Consider the following 22998-nt stretch of genomic DNA (forward strand, 5'->3'; position numbering starts at 1 on the left):
GAGTTTGCACATATGATGTGAATGTTGTTTTCTATAACTGGCTAATGTACATATGGTAACCAAAGATCATTAAAGAGGGAAAAGTTTAGAGAAAATAAAAAAGCTGCCAATTAGTTTCTAGGGCTATCTTCCTTTTTGCGTAATTACTCAGTAAGTCTCTGACCAAGAACAAGTAAGCAAGTTGAAGTTCACCCTCTGTCTTTTTTGGTAAAAACAGAGGTCTCAGTTGCATTTAGAAATAAACGCAAAAATCTCACCATTACAACACGGTGCTTTGGCAGAGTATGGTCCTATTCCAGTCTATGAGCAGGGCAGTACAGAAGTTTTGGTGTTGGTGACATATGATCGATTGCTGCCTCTAGTGCAACCCATCTCTGGCTCGACATGGGCATTGAATGCCTTTTGTATCTATCTCCCATGTGAATCCCACATTATCAAACCCTAATAACTAGGTAATGAGTTTTGACTGGCACTCTCTAGTTCTGAGTGATATTACACATTGAAGAATCATGTGACAGGAAGCTACGGTTAAACCCAAAAGCTCATGCACACAGCTGCAAAAAAAGTACTGTTTATTTATTTATTTTACTGATCTGAACACACTTCTATTATTTTCTATGGGCCCATGCACAAAGTGTGTAAAGACCAAAACTTGCTCCGCTTTCTGATCTGTAAAATCAAAATAGAAAAATTTGCCCCAGAGGTCTGTCATTTACATGTGTTTGCAAATAATCATGTGTGAACACACGTATACATTTAATGGAATAACAAGGGGCTCCAAACTGTTCAAGCAAAGGGCCAGTTTATTGCCCTTCAGATTTAGGGGCATCTAACTATGGCTAATGGGAGTAGAAAATGCCCTAACATCAGTGTAAATAAACATCATTGGTTTTAGCAGGACAAATAGTGACCCATTGTTGGTATCAATGGAAAGAATTATGGTCCAACAATGGTATCAGTGGGACGAATATTGCCCCTTCAATGGTGTCAGTGGGAGGAATAGTGTCCCATCGGTGTCGGTGGGAGAAAGAGTTCCCCATCAATGGTGTCAATGGGAGGAATAGTGTCCCACCAATGGTGTCAGTGGGAGGAATAGTGTCTCACCAATGGTGTCAGTGGGAAGAATAGTGTCCCACCAATGGTGTCAGTGGGAGGAATAGTGTCTCAACAATGGTGTCAGTGGGAAGAATAGTGTCCCGCCAATGGTGTCAGTGGGAGGAATAGTGTCTCACCAATGGTGTCAGTGGGAAGAATAGTGTCCCACCAATGGTGTCAGTGGGAGGAACAGTGTCCCACCAATGGTGTCAGTTCAAGAAATAGTGCCCCATTGATGGTGTCAGTGGGAGGAATAGTGCCCCATCCTTGGTGTCAATGGGAGGAATAGTGCCTCATCCTTGGTGTCAATGGGAGGATTAGTGTTCCTTCAATGGTGTTAGTGGATAGAATGGCACCCCATCATTGCTGTCAGTTGGAGGAATAGTGCCCCATCAATGGAGTCGGATGTCCAACAGAGTTGGATGGTGTTGGAGCATACCTGAAAGGGTAACACCATTGCCCTCTCTACGCAACAGTGTTCAGACCTGAAAATTGATCACACAGCCCTGAGTACTCTAATATTGGGGGGGGGGTACATGCTCCCCCTTACCAAGAGACCTTGGTGCATTAGAGGAATCTACCAAAGGCTGTGGTGAGGTGACAGGGGAGTGTGGTTGAGTGGGTATACCTTGCCTGGGAGGTGTGGACAGGTAGCAGTGTCTTATTAATTAGCCTTCAAAATGTGGCTTCTACTGATTTAGTCAGATCTGATTTCCGCTGTTCAGGCTATGGATCTAGGATTGCTCTTCCTAATTAGTCTGTTAAATAAAAATCCTGTATTTTATTATGATCAGCAATCAAGCAATGTATAGTAAATTACACTGCTCTTGTGAAGAGAAACCTAGTTTCTCTGAACAATGACATGATCTTTTTTGATGGATACCAGATTACCTAATTAGTTCAGGAAGAGGAGAGTAGGTTTCTTCTGCCCACTCAGTTTGATGGTTCTTTGTTCTCAGCCTGGGCTGTTTGCTTACAGTGAGGAAGAATGCTGCAGAAAGACGTCAAAGAGAAAAATACCTGTCCACCTAAACAAAACAAAATATTGACTGCGACATAATTCCTCAACTTTTCATTTACTGTCTCTTAATGTAATTCTTAGAACCTCAGTACACACAACTAAATAGGATATGATACAAACATAAAACTGTTTTTTTAATATTATATAGGCTCATTAATATTACTTGTCTAGAAATGGAAGTGGTATAGGCTGGAATTTTCGGTTTATTACACCACTAAAACTAAAATGAAAAGATTACCTCCTGAAAGAGCAATAAATACAATTTAGAATTGCCTATGTATAAGCCCAGGGACAGATTTCCGCCACTAGAGCCTACAGCTGCACAACCTTTGGCTCCTGGTCTTATACAAAGAAGTTTCTTGTCTAACTAGTCCTCAGCTGTCTTAGATTATTGCAACAAAATGTAGTTAAGCTGTAAGAAATTACTATTTCTAGTGATGATAAAGAGGAATATGCATAGCCAAAAACTAAAAGCAATCAAATTCCATGGTAAAAATCAGGTTCCCTTCCTTGCCAGGCAGGAATGTGCTGTGTGGCAGAGCTATGTAAATCTCAGGATTGTATGGAAAGGAATACAAATACTTTGGCAGGTAAAACAGCTAAACATGTGTATTTAATTTGTGTATTTAGTTGTTTGCCTGGAGTTCAGCCTTAATGTACAGTACACACCAGGCACATACCAGCTACATCATGTTATTGCCTATCCTACGGTTTGGCATTGATTACTAAGGGGTAGCACAGACCATGTCAGAAACCGTGTGTAATGGTCATTTTGCCAGAAGAAGATCATTTTTATTGCTTTCTAAAGTCAATTACAAATTGGTAGCTATAAATATACTTGAGAAAAACTATGGGGCTGCCTTTGCTGACCTGAAAATAACAGTTGCCTGACTAATATCATGATCCAGTTGCCCGATTACTATTCTGATCCTATGGCTTCAGTACTTTTGATTCAGTGATCTGGAACAAGTATTCAAAGACAAAAAGTATTGAAGTCGGAAGGTGAGCATAACAGCTAGACCATAATTATTTCAGTACGAGACATCAGCAATGGCAATTTCCATGTTCCTTTACGGAAAAAAGAATGCTCATGGGAGTTTGCTTTCGATGTCCAGGACCATAACTATCAGAATGCAGTGTGATGTCTTACATTTTCGGATGTACAAAGGTCAGTACACAGAAATGTGTAGCTCAACTATAGGAAAAGTATGGTGGGCTAAATGACTGCTGGCATCTTATATCCCCTGGGGCACCAAAGCTCGTTTGGATGTACTTTTCCTGTGGATCACAGGAGTGCAGTTCGTTCTGCACTGCTGTGACCTGTTTTCAGCAGACAGCAGGCTGAAGCCCGCTGTCAGCTGATGTCACTGAGGCAGTCCAGGCTCAGGCAAGATCATGACAATATGGTCGGGATCCACCCACAACCCTCTCCGCGAGCCTTCTCCGCTCCCTCCACAGCCCAGTGCTCCAGTGAGGGTGGGGGGGCCAAAGCAGAGAGCCGGTGACTGATAGTCACCGGCTCTCTGCTCATGGAGCTCTGAGAATCAAGGGATCAGCGGCGTTTGACTGTTTAGTTCTGTCTTAGGGCCGGCGGGGGACCGATGCTGCATCCACCTAGGTAAGTATGATTCTTAAAAAAAAAAAAAAAAATGCTGAACTAGCTGATGAATTTGTTCCCACCTACCTTGGGGTTTCAGTCCTCTCGCTTTATTCCTTCTACATTATAGAAGTCCAAAAGCGTCAGTAGTGTACCCTATAATTCCCCTGAAAGTGTACGGACCTGAGAGACATAGAGAGTCGAAAAGGAGATCCAACTCCCCACATCCCCCAGAAATTGAAGTTTCAGCAGAATACGTCTTTATTTCCATGTATGAAAGTACATAAATTTTACTTTAGTATACAGTGCAGACCTATAATGCCATTGTACTTTGCAACATATAGCCATGTCCGGAATGGACAGTAATTCTTAAAAAAACTGCATTCTTATGCACTAACAGTGGACAAATATAGAATAATACTAAAGATTACACAAACATGTTACAGACACATTACTAGCACTTTACACTAACACAGTTCAATGGCATTAATGACACTGGGGGAGACTTACTAAAACTGGAGCTGGTGTAGCTGTGCGTGGTAGCCCATCAGCTTCTAACTTCAGCTTGTTCAATTAAGTTTTGACAATCTGTCCCGTTCATACTATGCGGTATGGGAACCGCATGGGTTTTTGAACAGGAATCGCACCCCATTCCTGTTCAGATCACAGGTGATTCTTCAGCAGTGCAATTTGTACCATTATTCTGTATGACTCAAATTGCACCAAATCTCCACCAAAAATGTGCAGGACCCTTTTTTGAGGTGCACCAGATTTGGGCGCTGCACACAGAAGGTTTTTTTTAAAAAACCTTGAACCTCTAAAACCACTTTAATGGGTCTGACTATAGTATATGAAAGTGTGGACCTTTCTTGTTATCTCTATTTATTGAATTTTTAATTAAATCTGAAATGCCAATAAAATAAAATACATAGCTTTCCGTTGATGACTTCCTTCTGAAAATGCTAATTCTATGGCTGCCTTGCTGGTTCTCTGACAATTGCTCATCATACTTGATCCTGGCCAGTGACTCAAACTATTTTCAAACGGGCTCAACAATGGTAGCTTACATATCTCTCATGACAGGTTTCTTTGAAGGGCAGGAGGTGAATGCAAGAAAAGGCCACTTCCGTGAAGCTAATCAGGTTCCTCTCTTTGTTTAAATAGATTTGTTCTGTACTGTAATGGCTCCCTAAAAGTGAATGAGTTGGCTGTTACCCACATACATGACTTAAGTTTCTCTGTTGACCCTTTCACAGATCACAGATTAATTATACAATTTCAGGGTAGTGGCCAAAATAAAATAATAACGAGAGGGATGATATTTCAAGTTGGATTCATTGTATGATTAGAGAAAGGAATTTAATATCCCTGGGTAAGGGATTAAAGAGGGGTCTGTAAGTAGGCATGATAAAAGCTCTTTTATGTGCTTGGCAAGAGCATACACTCTGTATGCCAGAGTTACATCATACGACAGGCATCACTTAACATATGAAAGGATCTAGTAGCAGAGAAATTCTTAAAAAACAATGGTATCAGCTGGGAGATGAATGCACTTATCTTCAGGAGAGTGCAGGTGATTCTAGGACTCATCCACCAATTTCCTTGTAATCTTGGCAAAGCCCATAATCTAGTTGTGACTCATGCAGGAGTGATAAAGGTACAAATTCCTAAAAGACATTTGAGGAAAATGTCACTAATACACACAGATCAACAAATGATCTCTTAAATATGCAATGTAATTGGTGTGGCTGGACCAAGCATGATTTTATCAAAGCTATTGACCTCAATCAACAATTGAAGTAATTACTGACATGCCGTATAGACATCTTACTAATTACCTCTTAGTAATTAAATCTTTTAGTTTCCTGATGCAGAAAACAGATGCTCAAGTACTTTGTAATTGCTCCCTAATGATAAGTCATTTTAAAGTGAACTGCTATATTTTATCTTGTACATCGTTATACAGTATTCAAATATATAATAAAAGAGGTACTTAGAGCCTAACTCTAGCAATTTTGTCTCTCTGTGAACCCCCTTTCCAGTATTTTTAAAAAATGTTCGTACGTACAGTTTTTCCTGCAGTCTTCAGCCAGTCTGCTGACATCACAGATTCATCCTCGGCAGTGGTGGTGGTGGTGGGTGGTTCTTCCTCTTGGTGCTTACAACTATGTTGCTCAGTCTAGGAATACTGTGAGCCCAGACTGATGCATTTCAAGGTGGCATGCCCACGACAGCTTGTCATTGAAGTGGGTTAAATGACTGTGGCCATCATTTAACCTGGAAGAGCAGCGGCAGGACAGAGCAGAGCATGCCAGATTGAAGGTGAGTACTAAAGCAAAACCTGCTTTTTTATTTTTAAATGCGAAAAGCAAGAAATCTTAATAAGGATGCAAAAACTGGCGCTCCACTTTTGCATGTGATCTTATCCTAAGGATTTAAGCAGTACCAACTACATAATACTTTCTTCTTTTGAGGTCACATGATCTCAGGAAAGGTAAGTACCGGTATATAAACCCCTAATTTATCATATATTAATATTGTCCAGGAAATTGGTTAGCATGAGTTGGGGGAAACTGAATTTAGAACAGGTTTTCTTTAGTGGCAATGAAGGTATAGCCACACACCCAGTTAGGCTGGGTTCACACATATGCATGACAGGCAAGTGTGGCCGACTCTCAATGGAGCCAGTTCACACACGTCCGGGGTGGCCGGCCGCGGTCCGGATTGAAAAAGGGTCTGGTGTGTGAGGCAAAAATTCGGACCTGAACCGGTGAACAGACCCGCACCAGACCCCAGGCACAAACCTGCGGCCGCACATATGTTATCCCGGGCTTAATAGTTTCTTTCATTAAGCCCCTTTTCAGGAAAAATGTGTCAAAAGGTGAAGGAGGATGGCCAATTGCACAAAAAATGCCAGTAAGCAACATTTGGCGTGTGACTTCAGTCCAGTGCAAAGTGACAACATCCAAATACAGACATAAGATGTATTTACTGAGACTTTGAGTGTAGTATATTTCTTTTTAACTTGCCAGTTGGGGGTGCTTGACAGGCATAATAAACACTACTTAGTGTCTCAGTTTATTCTACAAAGTGGGGACTGTGTGGGGTTCAGACTCAAAAGACAGGCTTTCCTTTATACTAAAATGTGGCTACAGTGAGCATGTGTTGGTCCCACTCTAAAGAATTAGGGAGATTTCAAGAAGGAAGCCCTGGGCAGGCTACACTATAGATCAGACTTTTTTTTCTTTTATTCTTTTTTTTACCTTGGAGTAATCCTTGGCAAAAAGTTTGCGATTTCAGGAACCCCTGAAATAATTTCAGATCTGCAGCTCACAGAACATTAGGGTGATCAGTGATGGTCAGTGGCAGTGCTATTTAAAACATCTATCCCCATTGGTGGTCGTGGCAGTGTTAATTAACCCCTTTTTGCTGCATTAGTGGCCAGTGGCAGTGTTTATTAACCCCTTCATAATCCAGTAAGGGGTTCATTAACACTGGGCACTAATGCAGCATGACAGGGTTAATTAATACTGCCAATTGCCACTAATGTAGACGTGACCAGTGACAGTGTTATTTAGCACCTCCATGCTGCATTAGTGGCCTCTGACAGTGTTAATTAACCCCTTTGTAGTGCAGCATGAAGGGGTCAACTTACACCCTTCTCTGGCCACTATTGCAGCATGATGGGGTGAATAAATACTGCCACTGGCTGCTATTGCAGCATAATGGGGTTAATAAATACTGCTACTGGCCACTATGCAGCATGATGGGGTTAATAAATTCTGCCAATGGGTACTAATGCAGCACAATGGGGTTAATATACAGTGCCACTGGTCACTAATTGCAGCACAAAAGGATTAATTAACGCTGCCACTGGCCACTAATGCAGCAGAGGTCAGTTCAGTGTTAGTTAACTCCTTCATGTTGCATTACTGGCCATTGGCAGTGTGAATTAACCCCTTCATCCTCCCCCCCATTTACACCCCCCCCCCAAGGAGTTAATCAGTTCACTGTAATCAGGAAATTACACTCTGAGTCTGGCTGCAATACTTAAGCCTCGTACAGACGAGCCGAAAGTCGGCCAACATCGGCCGGTTTAATAAAAAAACGGCCAACATTCGGCCCGTGTGTATGTCCGGTAGTCCAACAGAAGCCAGCCATTCAGACGTGCATGCTGGAAAACTAGCGGCCAACTGGCTCCAATAGCTGAGAGTGCAGACTGGAGTATTCTGGCGGGGGGGCCGTCCCGCTGTCAGAACACAACAGCTCGGCAGGGGAGATTGCTGTACTGACATCAGATTGTTAGTACAGTGACACCAACTGGAGCTGTCAGGTTTTTTTCGTTCAAAATTGGTGTGCACTAGACTTTATCCTAGGCCTGCTGCCATCAACTAGCCTTGTTTTGGTTCATTTAATTATCTTTCATCCAACCTGCTCCCACGCAGCACCACTCTGTCATTCTGGCCTCTGAATTACATTATATCAGAGGCCAGGACCAACAGGGATCACTTCACTGAACAAAAGTTTGACTTCTTCTAGTGACAGGTGCAGGAGCGTTGCACGTGCTCCAGCCCTTGTCACCCTGCCGCCACTTTGCAAGATGTTCAGCTGCTCTGGACTCTGGTGATGGCAACATCTGTGCTGGACAGCATTGGTCTCACTGGCTCCTTCTGCGCTCCTTGTCCCAACCCTGACCTTGCCAGCTTGCATTGTAATGAAACTACTTCAGGACAACCTGCCTGTTGGGCTTTTTCATACAATTACTGCCACCGGCCATAGCCAACAGCAGTAATCAATGTATTCTGACAGCAGGAAAACCTCCCAATGTCAGAATACAATAGTGCAGCGGGAGAGATTCCCCCACCAACACTGAATGTGTTGATGGGGAAATCGAGCCATTTTTTTTTCCTTCAACCACAGGTGTAAAGCGCGGCTGTCCTTTATTAACCAGCCCTTTTCTGACTGAGGAGTCATTGTTAATATTGCGACAGTGATAGTGTAAAAATGTATGTTGACAGCCAGAGATAACCTAATCAAAGTAATGTTCTTACACGGTAAGATAAACTTTCTCACTCTTTTGTTCCCTTTACTGTAAGATCACTGTATTGGTTCTCCTAAGCTCATAGTGAATGTTGGCAGGTTTCTGATGAACTGGTTGCAATTTGCTCAGTGGGTGACCCTGCTGACTCTTGTTGTTAAAAATCGATCATTTGACCAACTTTTGTTGAAGAAGCAAGTATGTTTTCATATGTGCAAGTTTGTTAAAAAAAATCAAAGTGCCCTCTGAGAAAGGTTATACCAGGACAAGTTATATTCTGATTAGCCGTTTCAGACTGTTTCATTCCTTCTCCACCGTTGATTGCCCCAGTGGTAATCCCCCTAGTATGTATGATGCATGCATATTCTTAGCCCCCAAGTGCATAACTTTTATCAACATTAAACCTTTGCCACATAGTTGCCCAATTAAACCATGCATTGAGGTTGGCTTGTATGCTGGAGACATCCTGTAAGGACGTTATTCCAATGCATACTGTAGCTTGGTGTCAGCGGCAAAGACTGAAATAGTACTTTTAATCCCAGACCCTATATCATTTATAAATATATTAAAAAGTAAGGGTCCCGACACTGAACCTTGGGGTACACCACTAACGACCCTAGACCATTCAGAGTATGAATTGTTACACTGGGGTTGCGTTATGGTAAAGTAGTTTGTAGCAACCTTGGCTGTCCATGTAGGTATCATTATAATTTGAGGTACAGTATATAGGCGTGGACTCTGTGGAGATATATATGAACTGACATATATAGTGATTTAGTATACGTCCCTGTCAGATTCCAACTGATTAAATCACATCATTGTGTCAGTATTATTCTATAAAAGCTGTTTTCAGGAAACAATTAAAAGGACATAGCAGTAAGGGAGCAGGTATCAGTAAACCACCATGGGAGAGAGCTGGACCTATCAAAGGAGGACAGCTATGGCTGTCCATGCACAGCAAAGCAACCCAACATCAGCACAGTGGGTGGGCAACAACATGTTTTAGGGGCCCTGATAAAGGGAGCGGGGGCACCGCCAGCTGTCATCTATTGGCAGGTCCAGCTCTCTTCCATGGAGGCTTACTGATCCAGTTCTCTGACATCCCTCTGGCAGTGGTTACATTATTCTCTTTTGCATCCTGAACCTGTTCTACATTTTCTTCAATAAATTATTACCTCTTACTGATACCTGCACCCTTGCTGCCTGTGTTCTTTTATATATTTACTAACGGGATCAGTCCAAGATCTGATGTAGGAGCTGCAGGATATATCTCCCCTTCTTTGGACTTTGTGGGAGCATTTGACATTGAGTGCTTATTCATCTCTGTATGCATTCACTGTATATAAATCAGTGTTTTCAGCAAACAATTGACTGAAGAAATATATATGGAGGACATGGTCAATAACACATAAATCAATTACTCGGAGTATAAAACATGCTTGACATGACATCAGTATTGAGTTTCCATTATACTGCAGCTGAAACCAACTTGCGTGAAATGACAAACAGATATATGGTATTAGCAGGAGCGTAGAGCCCAGCGGCCGGATGTTTAATCAAACATTTGCGTCCTCAGAGTAATTGAGCAAGACAGTAAGAAAAATCAACCCTTTGCTTTCCCTGAAAGTCATGGTTTCCTGGGTATAATGAGAATTCAGGACAACATCCACTTTAATGTACTGCTTATACAAACTATTACAAGAAACAAAACAATTTGACTGGGCTTGGCTATTCATAGACTTTGAGGTCAAGAATTTCGAAACCATTGTATATCCTACTAGTCTACTGATTTTCGAGTAAGAAAAATTTTCTTAGCATAAATTTTCCTCAAAGGTCTTACTTGCTTCGCTGACATAAGACCATTGCCAGGGATGTCTGCCGGTCAAAGTCCTCTGGCATTAGAAGCATAGCTACCAAGTCTGCTCCCAACACCTCTAAACTTAAATGGCTGGAGCCTGCATATCCATACATACAGTGGCTGGCTCAGGGTGCAATAATAACAGCTACTATCCCCTGGCCTTGGATTTCCACCTTTTGGGCGTAAGAAAACCAAACAGAATGGAGAAGTATTGTTACATGTTTTAATCAGTGTAATATACTCATAATCAGCATGTTAAAATACAGCCAGGTTTCCATTACCATTGTCATAACCAAACTCTACCTTTCGATCTGGGAATTAAAATAGCTTCTAACTCATCAAAAGTTCAAATTTTATTCTGCAATTTGTCGCTTATATTAAAGCACTAGAACTATGTTTTAGGAAAAAGCATTGTGTTATTTGGCGCTACAAAAATTAGCAAATGCACAATTTTAAAAATATTTATATACGAACAATTAAAAAAAAATTTGGAGAAAAATTGGGAAAGAGTGGACAAAGAAATAAATAATTATGGGGCTACATAACCTCCAATAACCTTTTTTCAACACTACACATTTAACAAGGATTTATGAATGAAGGCTGCTACAGCTGTCAGATGCCACACTGACATCTCAGTTCTGCAGATTACACTGGTAGAAAACGGATCTCCCTTTGTAATCATTTGTGCTCCACTGTTGCTTTGACAGCCATTCTCATAGCTTCATTAGGAGTGCTCAGGTTAGAGAGGCAGCTGTCACATTGACGGCAGAGCTTCACTGGTTGTACAGGCACTCTCTCTCTCTAAACTGCAGGACTGATATGTCAGGTTAACAGTTCAGTTTTACACAGTGTAGGAGATGGCTGGACAATGTGGAAGCATGATAGGGCTCCTGCCCAAGATGCACCCTCTCCCCAGCATTGATGTTTCCAGCTCTAAGATGGGTCAGTTTATCTAGAGAGAGGGCTTTGCCAGGGGGAGGACTGTGACCTTTGTGAGAGCTAATAAATATGTTACACCTTCACATTGCTTAGCACGCATACACTAATCATAAAAAAATATATGAAGGCAGGTCTACTTTAAAATGGACCTTCTGGCAAGAACAAAGAAGTTTAAGGAACTTCTGTAGGGCTTTAATTGGGGTCCGTGTCCTCGCTTGTGATGATTTTTTTCTAACTTTCTGTCTAAGTAACACCCAGGACATTGCTGCGAGCTGAACTTCATGTTTTCCCTCTCTGGAGAGCGTGCTTATATATTTTGAAGAATCCACAAAGAGCAGTAACACTGCTGTTGGCCTTTGTGTCCTCTGAGTATATACATGGAGAATATTGAGCTCCTGAGATCTCCTTTTATATTTAGTCTCAGCTGTCCTTAAGTGTGATACATTTGAATTGATCAGACACCCGTAATGGAAACAAAAAAAGAGGAGTGCAATAAATGACATATCAATAACAGAATGTTCAGAAGAAGCATTTTCAGTATGTCTACTGTTCCGCTGTTGCTGAACAACATCTATCAGTGTCCCTCAGGCACATTTCCTTACACATCCTTTTTGCAGCATATACTATAAACACAGTTGACATATCTTAAGGTGTGACTTGGCTTTATTCATCATCACCAGTGGTTTATTAGTTTTTGTATGCAAACCTGTTGAATTCACACCCTCTTACCTCACTGGCTTAACAATGTATTAAAACCATATATATTTTTGAAGCAGATCTGCTTTATTCACATGTCCCTGCCTAAAGCTAGCTATACATTGTTAGATTTTCATTTGAACGTTTGTAGAAAAGTCATTCGTCAGAAGATTCTTTGTTGTCATCATTAAAGTGTCTGTATATGCAGTAAAGCATGCTTGTTATACTCACTGTGGAACATAAGGGATTAATTCTCCACATTGTGTAAAAAGGCTGTTTGATCCTGTCTTCTCTGATCTTCCCCTTCTTCCACTGTCCCCAATCCATCTCCTGATAAGACAGAGACTTTGGAGTCACTCTGCACATGCTCAGTTTGGTGTGCATTGCTAGAGAGTTTTTTTTTTCTTGGGAGAGTGCATGTGATCAGCACGGGGCCAATCAGCCCTGTCCAGACAGAAAGTCAGGGGTCTTGACTTTCCTCAGTCAGAAAGTCTGCAGCCTCATAGGACAGTCAGAGGAGAATAAAAACTCCTCCTACACGCTTTAACCAGACACTGATAGAAGCCACAAGACTGCTATACACTGGTGACGAGAAAAGGTATTTAGCAGTTTATATTTACTAAAATAATTGCATTTCCACATTCTGTGTACTGTGTGAGACCAGGTATAGAGAATACAGGGTTCTTGGTTTAGTAACACTTTAATTTTGTTTGAAAGCCCTTAAAATTGCATACAGACCTTTTATTTGAATAGAATCCTAGACATAGTAAACATTTAATTACAATGAAAATCACATTCATCATTCCATTCTTCTCCCTTGAATTTTCTCTCTACTGCATTAGAAAACAAACATCAATTTGACCCCACAAACCATTGGAAAAACCAACAGAAGTTCCAAAGACAACATTTTTTAAAATAAAATGCTACTGGTGATAAAACAATAATTCTCCCGCTCTACAAGACTCTGGTCCGGCCGCACCTGGAGTATGCTGTCCAGTTCTGGGCACCAGTCCTCAGGAAGGATGTACTGGAAATGGAGAGAGTAAGAAGGGCAACAAAGCTAATAAAGGGTCTGGAGGATATTAGTTATGAAGAAAGGTTGTGAGTGCTGAACTTATTCTCTCTGGAGAAGAGACGCTTGAGAGGGGATATGATTTCAATGTACAAATACCATACTGGTGACCCTACAATAGAAATAAAGCTTTTTCGCAGAAGAGAGTTTAACAAGACTCGTGGCCACTCATTAAAATTAGAAGAAAAAAGGTTTAACTTTAAACTACGTAGAGGGTTCTTTACTGTAAGAGCGGCAAGGATGTGGAATTCCCTTCCACAGGCGGTGGTCTCAGCAGGGAGCATTGATAGCTTCAAGAAACTATTAGATAATCACCTGAATGACCGCAACATACAGGGATATACAATGTATATGTATGAAATATAATCACACACATAGGTTGGACTTGATGGACGTGTGTCTTTTTTAAACCTCGCCTACTATGTAACTATGTGTATGGCTAGCTTTACTAGAATTCAGTTTAGTTGAATGATGCACTGGCTTCTTTTTTTAACAAAAAGCAGCTAGAAATGAATTTTGAATAAAAGTTTATGAAAGTCAAATCTAAAACACACGCTAATTTGGTAGGGCCAATTCACATCTGTATGGTGTGTTTTAGGTGGGCTTTGTTATAAGCGCGTTTTACTTTTATTTTAGGGCATTGCCATTGAACTCTATATATTGTGCGTTTTCATGAAAGTGCATCAAAGATGTAGCAAGCAGGATTTTTTCTGCAATGCAGGGCACCTCAAACACGTGTAGGCAAGGCCAAGGGATGGGTACCCAGTTGGAAGGGAGCACATACACTCACACAGACTGAGATGTAATATGAAGTCTTGTATTGGGTGATATGATTAACAAAGCAAGTTGCAGTTAGCGATTGCAGGCACGAGTATCCAGTTAAACTATAGTGGATATTAGGGCAACACAATAGAATAGTCATGAATGGCACAGTGGGTCAGAGGCAGATTGCTCGGCAATGCCATAGTATGGTATCAGCATTTCACTCAGTATGGCAGTAAGGCACTATCCAAGCTAAGTCTGCTTTTCTCAAGGATTTATGCTGGAAGGGTGCAGTACTATATGATAATGTAGTGGTACTTCTGTCCTGTGAAGGGGGTTTCCACAAGCTGCTGCTGTGACTGGAATGTTGGCTGAACACCAGGGATGTCCCTACGAGAGTCATCTTTACACACTATGTACAGTATCTCACAAAAGTGAGTACACCCCTCACATTTTTGTAAATATTTTATGATATCTTTTCATGTGACAACACTGAAGAAATGACACTTTTCTACAATGTAAAGTAGTGAGTGTACAGCTTGTATAACAGTGTAAATTTGTTGTCCCCTCAAATAACTTACACAGCCATTAATGTCTAAACTGCTGGCAACAAAAGTGAGTTCACCCCTAAGTGAAAACTTGGTGAAGCAATCTTATAGAAAATACAATGAGAAAATACTGGGGTTGAAAGAGAACCCCCTGTGCCTAGTACGGTATATCCCAGTAAGAAATGTAACAACATAATCAGATATACAATGGCAGCAAAAAACTGCATGGAAAAGATTCCAGACTGACTGAAAGAGTATGTAAAGGGGAGAAACAGAGCAAGAGAAGGGAATAAAAAGGGAAAGAACAAAAATGTGCAGAAAAGGAACACACACAGCTTAGAATAACTGGGCATAGGCCCAGAGCAGAAGGGGAAAGGACATTAAAGAACAAAAAAGCGAATTCTCTCACCCAGGGCCTCATAACGAGTCCCAGAGGAAATCCCAAACTGCATTTTTAACCTGAATAGATGCCGCAACCTGCAGTCAGCATGTACGCAGTCCATAAAAGTATTGGCTGGATACTATGTACTTCTAGCATATTTAAATAATGCCCCCCCCCCCCAGCCACATTAATATTGATGCCCCTGTAATACCAGACTCATGTCAGTACTCACTCCACAACACCTTGTATAAAGCAGGGGTATCATATGCATGAGTGAAAACATTTTGGTAAGCTAAAGCAGTATTAAACCCAAAAGAAAACATTTATTATATTGCAGCTTACCATTTATTAAATGTGACAGCTGCAATAGTTTTCTTTTTTATGCTTTTTTCTTCTATTTTCTGGTGATCCAGCCAGTAAGTCTGTTGTTTTTCAAAAGAAGAAGCTCTCCAGCAGAATGTATCAGTTACAGAGATGAGACAAACCGTTTAATTCTAGCAGGGGTGCTTACAATGTAAGGTATTACTCCAACACACTGCAAAACTGATCAGAAGTGTGGTCAATGGACTTCCAAAAAGCAATGCAAATCTAAACTGTGTGACATATATGACAAGCTGTGCATGAGGTGAGGCATGTAGTCACCCTTGAAATGAATCCATATCAATGATATACAGGAAGAATATTATAATGTAAACATTTTCTATGGAACTGGAGACTCTTCTTTTAGAATATTTGCGTAGAATCCTTCTTCACATAGTGTTGCTCTTATTTAACAGTATAACAAAAAAGTGTGAAGCTGGTATGGAAGCAAACAGTGGTCTTTTTTCAGGTCCTTAAACTGGAACTTCACTCTCTCAATCAGCGTTGACTGCTAGCATTAGTAAATAGATAGGAAGGTAAATTATATTTACTTATTTTAAACTTTTTTTTTTATCCATTTCTTCAGTTACTTCCTAGTTTATATGCCTAGGCAAATTATGTTATACATTCCAGGACTCTTCAGAAGGTGATGAGCGGCTTTCTCAGCTAAGCACACCCTCCCGCCTACATGCCTGAGCTAAGGGCAGATGGATTCCAGGAAGTAACTGCCAGGGCCAAGACAAGAGGTGGGTGGGAAGGGCCGTTGCCCTGGGCGCCATAGGTTTACTGTAGGGATGGCGACGCCTTGGCACCTTCCTTCTGTTATAAGGCTGACAGGAGTAATGACAGTGGCAATGATTTTGACAAGCAAGAGACTACTGGCCGTAGGATCCCCTAAGCTTGCACATAGTGAACGTGGGGCGCAGTTTGGCATGTTTGCCCTGGGCACTGGGTGTGACCTTGTCTCGACACTGGTAAGTGCTACATGAATCACCTGCCCTTACTCAGGATGGCCACGGCCAGGGAATGCTTTTCAAAGGGATTTCTTTTAAAGCATGGAGACATGGATAGATGAGGGAGTTTGATTTAAATACGAATAATGAATTAAATCGTTTTTTGCTTTGTGGTGCTCCGACGCAGTGTAGATTTGCTTTAAAGCAAACCTGTACTGATAGAAAGGTATAGGCTTGTATGCCAGCTGTCTGGCTGTCTTCGGCTTTAATACTTTTGGGTCTCTAAACAATTAAGCAATAAGTGAAGTGAAAACTGCTCTTCTGCATACTGGTTCTCAGTAACAAGAAGTATTGAAGCCATTGGATAAGCATGAAGCCAGGCAACTAGACAACATGAGGACAGCGATGGCACCACATTTCCCTTAAAGCGGTTGTAAACCGCTGGATGTTTTTTTTGTTTTTTTTACCCGCAAGGTAAAGGCATCATGTGCTAGTACTAGCACATTATGTTAAATTTACCTGAAAACAAAGCCCCCCTGCACCGAGATGTCAGATCTGGAGGCCGCTTCCATCTTCACCTGTCTTGCTTCCGGATTCGTGGACTCCGGCTCTGTGACTGGTCAGAGTCACCATGACGTCACACCCGCGCATGTGTGCGGGAGGAACTGGTCACGGCACGGGGCTCTGAAAGAACAACAGGTGGCTATTCCTTCAGGGCGCATGTGCCAGTGATGTCACTGGCTGCATGTACACTAAATAGCTACTAAGCGGGCACGTTTAGGAGATATTTATATTACCTATCGATAAGCCTTATTATAGGCTTACCTATAGGTAAAAGCCATGCATGGAAGTTAACTTCCACTTTAATATAAGGATATAAGTTTAACATTAATATACATATATACAGTGTATATATATATATATATATATATATTCAATCTCCTTTTTTTTTTTTCATTATTTTGTCCAGCTCCTAAACATGAATTGACAGGAATTCTGATTTAAATTTGACGTTCAAGCTGATTTTACAATGTCAAGCAATACGTGAACAAGGAAGCCTCACAGAAATAATTTCCCCTAGTCCAGCATTATTTACATTTATAAAAACACCCTCAAAGTTATCACGAATGTAAATTATGCATTACACGATAAGGAAATGTTCAATGCAATTTGCCCTTGGGAAGTTTTGGATATATAGCAGCTCAATTAAATAAAGGATTAACACACTTGTGAGTTTGCCAGTGGTATGGCTACCATTACAGCGTCTTTGATGGCTCTAATGAAGAGGCGCTGCCTTGAAATGCCAGGATATTAGAAATCAGCCTTTGAATGAAACCCTAAAGGACGAATGAGATGTTCCTTATGGAAATAATTTAAGAAGCGTGTCTTTATATAACTTCTGTGAGTACAATATGTTTATTTTAACAGATTAAAGCTTTTTTTTGACAATCTTACACTATACCAGGGCACTCACTAATTAATTTACAGTTAAATTAAAATGTATCTAAAGCCAATTTTGTGTTTTTTTTCATTTTGGATAAACTAGGGAAGGGTTAGAACCTCAGTCAAGTTTTTCTTACTGTTTGAGTATGATCTCTGGGATTCAAAGTTTTACTATAACAGGGGTAGCAGTGAAATCGTTTAATGGGCACTATTGTTCCAGTGACAGCTGTCTAACAGGAGATTTCTCCTATATTGGACAGTCTTACTTTTTGCTGTGCCTCCATAACAGAATGTGAAGAAAATTCTCCAATGGGACACAGAAAGAATTATCTACTCCATCCAAAATGAAAAAAAAGTTTGGGCTTTAGATTTACTTTAAAGCTGGAGCTTTGTTGTGGCAATTTTTATATAGTTACATTGGTCCACCTTTGACCATTGTAAGTATATATGTGCCATACCCATGGGATCCCCCTGGAATCAGGAAATCACTGTAGTTAACACGGCTACTACAGTGATCTCCACTAGCTTCCAGGCCCGGCAACTACAGTGATCTCCACTAGCTTCCAGGCCTGGCTACTACAGTGATCTCCACTAGCATCCATTCCTGGCTACTACAGTGATCTCCACTAGCATCCATTCCTGGCTACTACAGTGATCTCCACTAGCATCCATTCCTGGCTACTACAGTGATCTCCACTAGCATCCATTCCTGGCTACTACAGTGATCTCCACTAGCATCCATTCCTGGCTACTACAGTGATCTCCACTAGCATCCATTCCTGGCTACTACAGTGATCTCCACTAGCATCCATTCCTGGCTACTACAGTGATCTCCACTAGCATCCATTCCTGGCTACTACAGTGATCTCCACTAGCTTCCAGGCCTGGCTACTACAGGTGATCTCCACTAGCTTCCAGGCCTGACTACTACAGTGATCTTCACTAGCTTCCAGGCCTGGCTACTACAGTGATCTCCACTAGCTTTCAGGCCTGGCTACTACAGGTGATCTCCACTAGCTTCCAGGCCCGACTACTACAGTGATCTTCACTAGCTTCCAGGCCTGGCTACTACAGTGATCTCCACTAGCTTTCAGGCCCCTGTAGCTACCGTGCTGCTTACTGAACTCAGGAAGTCCACCTGCCCGACAGATTCCATTTTCTCAATTAATGCAAAGTGCTTGGATAAGGTGACATCACTGCCCTCCTATTTTGTCCACCTGAAGATAGTTTTGCTTTCATTGAGAAATGCAAAATGTTCCCTAAACAGTGCCTGGGCATAAGCTAGTGAATATCATGGTAGTAGCAGTAATTTCTATGGGGATTTCCAGCTTCCAGGGTAACCCACAGGTTGGGCACATACATATTCTAAGGTTATTCAATGTAACTATGTAAAAATTGTCATACCTGAAGATCAGCTACAATTGTGATTGCAGCTATGATATAAGTTATCTGCAGTGTTCATGCAAAGTTGTAAATTTAAACAGAAGCTGCTGCAGTGAGTTTTTCTATTAAAAAAAAAATCAATATTGTTTCACCTCACTGATATGCTTTAAACCCAGCTTTTAGAGCCCGTTCACACTGGTGCTACTTGTCATGCGATTTGACAGTTCCAAATCGCATAAGTCGCACCCCTCTGCCAGCAATGGAACTATTCAAATTTATTATAAAACAGGTTCCTGCACTACTTTTTACTGATTTCATTGCAACTTGCATAGACTTCTGTCGCAATGAAATCGGCAGTGCAAATCACACTGATGTGCAGTTTTGAATACGCACTGAAGTAGTGCGATTTCAAAGCCATATCGGTGTAAACCAGGGCTTAATCTGCTTTTTTGTATGCATACAACAAATATAAAATAGTAAAAATAACATACCTATTTATTTAAATGGGAACATTTTTAATTTAAAATGTAATGGTGTCATTCAGGAAATTATATATTATTTATTGGAAGCAGAAAATACCTCTCCGCAAATCATATTTGTACAAGAGACACTCAGATATGAAGTGTTTTATAGCCGCTGTTTCTTGACTGGTGTGTGCTTTAATACAGAGCCTCATTGTATGTTATTGAGCAAATATAATGAGCTATTCATAGAAGCCAGCATTGCATTATGGACCTGCAAGTAGCACAGCAGTCAGTTCTGTGAAAGTGTACTTTCCTTAAAAAAACGAAAGGCTTATTAGGGCTCTCCCGGCAAAGGGCTCCCTTGCTGTGCTGTATGTTATAAAAGTGTGGAAGCGGTTGGCAAAACATTTTTTCATGATAGAAGGTGCCTTTAGATGGATAAACACAGCAGTTTTCTACAAACATCAAATATTGCAGAAGTGTCTTGAATTTTTTCCCAGCAAAATTCTGTTGTCATCTGTGATTTAACCACTTAAGGACCGGAAGGATTTGCCTCTTTAATGACCAGGCCATTTTTTGCCATACGGCACTGCGTCGCTTTAACTGACAATTGCACGGTCGTGCGACGTCGTACCCAAACAAAATTTATTATATTTTTTCCCACAAATAGAGCTTTATTTTGGTGATATTTGATCACCTCTGCGGTTTTTATTTTTTGCGCTATAAACAAAAAAAGCTACAATTTTGAAAAAAAAAAAAATACTTTTTGCTATAATAAATATCCCCCCAAAAAACGTAAAAAAAAAACAAATTTCTTCATCAGTTTAGGCCAATATGTATTCTTCTACATATTTTTGGTAAAAAAAATCCCAATGAGCGTATATTGATTGGTTTGCGCAAAAGTTATAGCGTCTACAAATAGGGGATATATTTATGGCAATTTTATTGTTTATTTATTTTTTTTAAACAAAATACAAAAAATTACCGTGCTTCACAGACCCAAATAATAAATAAAAAGCTGCAGTCCCTATTTGTGAGGCATACACAAACACAGAAACCAAAAAATATATAACTGAACTGCGCTAATCAGAAATTGAAATGTTATACATTGAAACATAAGGGATGTCATTCACTTATGTTTCAATGTATAACATTTCAATTTCTGATTAGCACAGTTCAATTATTTATTTTTTTACTAGTAATGGCGGCGATCTTTGATCTTTAGTGGGATTGCGACATTGCAGCGGACAGATCGGACACTTTTGACACTTTTTTGGGACCAGTGACATTTATACAGCGATCAGAGCTAAGAAAATAGCCACTGATTACTGTATAAATGTCACTGGCAGGGAAGAGGTTAACACTAGGGGGCGTTTAAGGGGTTAAGCGTTCCCTTGGGAGGTGTTTCTAACTGTGGGGGCAGTGTACTGACTGGAGGAGGAGAGAGATCGCTGTTCCTCAGAGAGCTCTGGCGTGTTCGCACACTTCACGTGCACAGCCCGCCAGGAAGTCGGCACTGCGCTAATCACAGGCGGTGAGACATTTCCCGATCTCTGCAGCCACGCATCGGGACAATGTCTCACTGCCTTTGATTAGCGCAGCGCAATGCCGACTTCCTGGCGGGCCCTGCACGTGGGCTGTGCGAACACGCTGGAGCTCTCTGAGGAGTGATTGCGGGTCGCTGGTGGACATTGTGGCCACCGCCCACGCGCATCGGCTCCGGCGTCGCATACGTGCCCCCTATACTTTTTACAGCGCCCAATGTACACCTATGGCGATTCGCGCAGCCCTGCCAACCTGACGCAGTATAATGACGGTGGCTGGTCGGCAAGCGGTTAAAACATATTTTAACCCAAGAACAGAAATGTAATCTTTTGCAGCTTACCAGTCCTTAGATGTGGTGTCTGCATTAGCTTTATTTTTTAGGGTTTCTTTCCTTTATTCTTAACTGGTGATTCTATCATTAACACACTTCCTGAGCTAGGGTGACAATGTTCACTCAGTGTACTGTATCTGTGGAGCAGCATTGCCACCCCTAGCCACTCGATTTGAAATACAACCTCCTACTCTTATCTCCATTACACAGGCATGAAGTCTTCTGTAATTAAAAGAGAAGTATGGGAATGTTTTTTCTTTTTTAAATCATATCGGTACTTACCTAGGTGAATGCAGCATCGGTCAGATGCTGCATCTGTCCCCCCGCCGGCTCTGAACTAAAAACTGAGTGATTAAACACCGCCAATCGCTCGGTTCCCAGAGCTCCCTGAGCAGAGAGCTAGTCCCATGCATTGGGGCTGTGCACGTACTGCATGGGTCAACCGCTTGTTTTTGTCTAGGGGATTGGAGAAAATTTATACTCACTCGATCCTCCATTCCACCTGCAAACGGTGCTCCCCCACGATCCAGCAGTGGACTGTTTCTGATGTCCTCGCGTCCGTCGCAGGTCTATGGGCGTGATGACATCAGAAATAGTACACTGCACAAGACCGCTAGACCGTAGGGTGGGGGCAGGAGCCACAGGGGGAGTCTTGTGTGGAGAGGACTGGAGGATTAGGTAAGTATATCGCCATTTTCCAATGCCCTAGCAAAAACGAGCACTTAACCCATGCAGTGCAGGCCAGCCCCACTGCATGGGAAAACTTTTTTTTTTGGTCTTTTTTTTTTTCTCTCAATCGAAATGTATTGAAAGTTTTTCACAGTTGATCATTGACAATATAGCAAATATCAAATACAGGTTGAGTATAAACCTTTTATATGCCTGGCTTTAAGGATCTGTAGGTTACTAATGTAGGTGATATACTGTAGATCCTGAAGCCCTTTGGACAGAAATGCATGGTGCCACTGGTGACATGCTTTTCTCCAGAGTATGTTACAGGAAAAAAAATGAAAAAGGGGAAACTAATAACGTGCGGGCACATTAGCAACATAATTGTCCACACCTTGTTTTATTCATCAACAAAAAATCTATTCTGCTACAGTGGCATGTAGCAGAATTGCCATTCTTCTACAAAAATGACCATTAAGGGCTCATTTAGACAGACGCAGAGGCCCCATCCTCCGCGCTGAGCCACTTTTTGCTGCATCTGCATCCACCTTGAAGCTGCGGGCCCATAGAAGTGATATAGACACAATGGAGTAGGAACGGATGCACAGATCAGAAAGCACTGTTATCGGGTCTGTGCACCCACTTCTGCCTGCATGTCAAATTTGTACATGTGACTGTGTCTTTGTAGCCGCTGTGTCTGCATCCACTTCTATGGGGTGCCTGCACGCAGCTTCGAGGTGGATGCAAATGCAGCAAAAAGCAGCTCAGCGTGGAGGAAGGGTCTCTGTTCTCATCAGAATGAGCTCTAATGCATACAATGCTAGCATAGTGACCTGTTGGGA

General features: G+C 41.4%; 1 protein-coding gene across 3 annotated transcripts in view; it reads left to right on the top strand.

Annotated features, from left to right (window-relative positions):
* The window catches only part of NCMAP (non-compact myelin associated protein), a 111257-nt gene that overhangs the window by 56236 nt on the left and 32023 nt on the right, over positions 1-22998 (top strand). Inside the window, exon 1 of one of the 3 annotated variants that reach the window (XM_073615474.1) lies at positions 17521-17722. The exons of the other annotated variants lie outside the window; for them this stretch is intronic. The gene's annotated coding sequence lies outside the window, so the exon portion shown is untranslated. Of the gene's footprint in view, positions 1-17520; positions 17723-22998 lie in introns of those variants that run through there. 3 annotated transcript variants of the gene reach the window in all.

This window comes from Aquarana catesbeiana, linkage group LG02 (assembly GCF_042186555.1).
Source record: "Aquarana catesbeiana isolate 2022-GZ linkage group LG02, ASM4218655v1, whole genome shotgun sequence".
Classification (NCBI taxonomy): domain Eukaryota; kingdom Metazoa; phylum Chordata; class Amphibia; order Anura; family Ranidae; genus Aquarana; species Aquarana catesbeiana.